This window comes from Sesamum indicum, linkage group LG5, assembly GCF_000512975.1.
Source record: "Sesamum indicum cultivar Zhongzhi No. 13 linkage group LG5, S_indicum_v1.0, whole genome shotgun sequence".
NCBI classification, from domain to species: Eukaryota; Viridiplantae; Streptophyta; class Magnoliopsida; order Lamiales; family Pedaliaceae; genus Sesamum; species Sesamum indicum.
In genome coordinates, this window is record NC_026149.1 from 3,370,058 (window position 1) to 3,374,512 (window position 4,455).

Here is a 4,455-nt window from a genome sequence, read left to right on the forward strand (position 1 = left end):
ATAATTTACCATGATACTAAAATAAGATGTTCTTTGAATATATATCAGAATAAGGTTAAAGAAAATATTATTTATTTGAATTTTGATGTGGTTGAGGTTTTTTTGCTAAAGAATAAATCGGGATTTTACCACGAAGGAATTTCACACCAAGTGAAATGCAATTTCCGCCAAATGTTTAATTTTCAAGATAATGGAGTCTTGTCAATGAATAGTAGCTTGGATTAAAAAATTAGTATTTTGGTATTTATAGTAGTAGGGGAAATTATATGGTGTGGTGGGTTGCATTTACTTAAGGTGTGCCTCATACCTATAAAATTACATTTTTACCCTTAGAAATTAATATTTTTTACTAATATACATCAAATTTCATCACTGCCCATTTATAAAAAGAAATGTTTCATATACCTACAGAGTTTGAAAGTGAAGAGGATAATAAAAGTCACAACTAGATTCGTCATGTTTTGATCATTTATATCTAGCCCTGATCCATTAATTTTCTCCGACAATTTGCCTTATAAATTATGAGTTCGAGTTTTATTAAAATGTGAACATTTAATTGACCTTAGGAGGTTTTATGCAAATATTTATGTTTTTTCACGAATGCTTATTTTTAAAAAAAAATGATATAGAAGTTTTTGGATTATTTGTGAATAAAATTACCTTTCTTAGTAGAGGGTAGATTTTATCCATTATGAGGAGCAGTTATTTCGAAATATGTATAGAAAAGTAATCAATGCATGCAAAAAAGTTCAACGTATTTACATAGTCACTAGGATTAAAAATATTATTAGCTATATTGTTAATAGTTATGGATTAAAAATCATAATAAATAATTTTTATTAACTATAATTAAATAAAATTGATGCAAAAACATAAATTTTTCATCAAAAAAAGGTTATTTGTCACGGCTAAGAGCCATGGTAGAAATATATGTCATGTTTTTTAACCATGACAAATATTTTAGCCACTTTTGTAGATACCGTTGCATAACCGTGGTTAATAACTATTTGTTACGATTACTTTTTTTAACCATGATTAAATGTTGCATTTATTGTAGTGAGTCTTAATCTATTATAAATACCTTCTTACAAATTTATAACTTTTACTTTAAGTATAAGCAAAAATTATATTTCCGAACACTGTTCAAACACCCCTTTTAATTTAAATTGTGAATTTATTTACTAATTGATTGTCATATATATATATATATATATATATTCACATATATATATATATATAATGGCAAAAACAGTAAATAATTGCTTTTATTTTCAAATTTCAATGTGTTAACAATTTTCTTGTCATCTAATATTAATACACACAAACAATTATAACATATTGGTGCATGGAATATGAATTAATTAGGGGCATAATGTCCCAATCTTTAGAACAATGATTTCTTGTCTGAGTGGTAAGATTGATATCTCATAATTAAGTAGGTCGTGAATTTTAATTCTGCGGATATTAATATTTAGTATATTTCAAATAGTAGTATATTATTTTTTTGTTTGTTTTAAGTTGTTGATTGATTTAGAAATATTAATGCATAACATATTAAATATTACAATAGTATGCTGATTGATTGAAAAATATCGATTTTGTTTGTTTTTTAAAAAAAAAAAAAATCCCAATCTTCGGATTAAGTGGAAATTAGATGGGTCTGAGCCGGGCCATGGTTTCTTATTTTTCCAATTTCAGCCTTCAAAATTTTAATTTTTGTAAAAGTCTATAAATTAACATATTGTTAACACTGAAATTTAATTTTATTTCATATTATGGTGGGTGGGTCAGAATATATCTGTAATTATCTTATACAAACAATAAATAAGAAGATATAAAAATTAATAGTGAAATTTATTAATTTTCGGGAAATGGATAAATTTGTTATTAAGAGACCACTAAACTTATAAGATACGCATCTTGCTAAGATTGATCCTGATGATATCTCTTCCTGTAATATTATTTTATTAAAAGACTAACTCGAAACATACATTTTCAATATATTAATTAGGTGAAAGTTTTGAGTTCCTGTCAAGATTGTTAAATGATTTTTCCATTCATATATCGTCTTATTGAACTGACATTGACATTATCTGCAGCAACAATATATGTAAAAAGAGGTTTTTCAGCAATGTATTCCGTCAAAATCGAATTGCGAAATAAGATAGGTGTTGAATAAGTGAATGAGTTGATAATTTGAGAACAAAAATTCATTCCTTACATAACCCAAAATCCAACAAAATCTTTGGATGAATTTCAAATTTTGGAGTGATGATGGTATCATAAGAAGATTTGATGATATGTACCAAATCTTGAAATTTTTGTCATTTCTATAGATTCAATGCAACCCAATGTATTGGATTTGATATTTCATTTTCTCTAATAATTCTTAATTTGATGAAAACTTCTGAATTTGGTCAAAAGCAATGAGAATCCAAAGTGTTAATTGCCCGCAAGCAAAAAATGTGCAATTTCTAGAAATTTTAGTAGATGAAGACTCTTTTACAACGATTTGGTACTGTCGCATGATCACATCCATGCATCTTGACCCGTATAATTTAGTAAATTATATTTAATACTCTTGACGTTTGTTTCTATCTAATAAATAAATGTCTCTGTTAGTCAAATTCATAAAATTTGCTGATATTAACAAAAAAGTTTAACGAAATTCCATACTTACCCCACATTTACTTATTAACAGTTGCAAGTTAATAAATAGTTTTGATAAGACTATCTTTATACATATTCTCACGAGCTAATGCGTGCGAGAAAGTATTTTTTCACTTTGATAGGAGTAATTTGGTTTAGTAGTAAGTTAATTAATCGGGGGTAAATATGAACTTTTGTTTATTTCTTTTCTTAATATGAACAAATTTTGTGAATTTTAATTAAGAAAGAATTTATTTGTTGGACAGAAACATACGTCGGAAATATTAAATGTAATTTTTAAAATTATATAAATGTACTTATAATTATATTAAATTTCAAATGAAAATGATGTAATTATGAGATAGTGAGTGTGAAGGTAATTGTTATATTTGGGACAACATGGGCCTAATCCTATTTCAAACTTAGACTGATCATTCAAAATTCCTATTTTTTGCACAAACAATATCTGAACAATCAAGAAGAAGATCTGTCATGATGTACATTGTTTCTCATAAATTTCAATCAAATCTTTGACCCTTTCATATGTCCGAAATTCATCAAAGTGAATGATAATTCTGAGTTGACAAAGTGAAGACAATATTTCCTTTTAGAAAAATAAGTTTTCAAATTACGAAAGTGTTTACGTCTAATTACATCAAAATTTAAGGAAAAAAATTATAACTACTATATATGTATGCAGTCTTACTATAAAATAATCTACGAAAAATGAAATACTTACAAAATCCGCTAAATTAGAAAAACAAAGAGTAAAAAGTCGTACTAATCTATATTATCATAAAAAAAAAAAAATTATTAATCGTATCAATTTTTTATTGACCTATTTTATCCTTACATTCATTTTATTCTTTAAAAAATAAATGCTCATAATAGTAATTTTAATATTTTATAATTATTTTAAAATTATAATTTTTTTCTCTCAACCCACTACTCTATTTTTCTCTCATGTTTTTCATATTTTTTGCTCTCACAAACTTATATAATATTAAATTCTATTACAGTAAATTTTTTGTCTCATATTTTTAATAAACCCACAATTATAATTTTAATATTTTTTCTTTTTCATCACCTCATCAAGTTTTGTGTTGTTCTATAATTTTTTTTTTCTTCATCTCAAACTATAATTTTCGTATGTTCGCAGAAACCGCGTACAACAACAATTAGTATTTTAAAAAAGAAGAATTTAATCGAATATCCCAATTCAACAATACTTTAATATGACTAACAACGATAAATAAATTATAATATCTCACGTAAAGTGGGACGCACACCCCGCATGTCCAGTAAAGCTTGAATTTATGACCTCGGACTTGTTCATAAAAACTCAACTTTAACCTTAACCGTTAGGCTAAGACATCCTTAGTATGCATGCAATTTACAATTAGTTCACATTTTTTGACTTGTATATTATCTATTTTGTCCTTATTTACTAACAACAAAAACTAAATTAATACGTCGCACTTAATTTTATGGCCGTGTATGGTAGCAATTTTGACTAAACATGGCAGCATTTATTATATGCTTAATTATGATCAAACTCATCCCACTAAATTTCAAAAGTAATAAAAACACAGTTGAATTTAGTAATTTGTTTCAATATGAACATAAACATTAGGGATAATTACATTCTCGTTATCTGAGGTTTGGTGTAATTATTACACATAAACCTCATGTGGTTTGGATAATTATATCTAACACCCTTGAGATTTACTTTCGTATTATAAATAAATTTCTCCGTTACTCAAATTTCACTAAATTTCCTGATATAACAAAAAAATTGAATGAAAA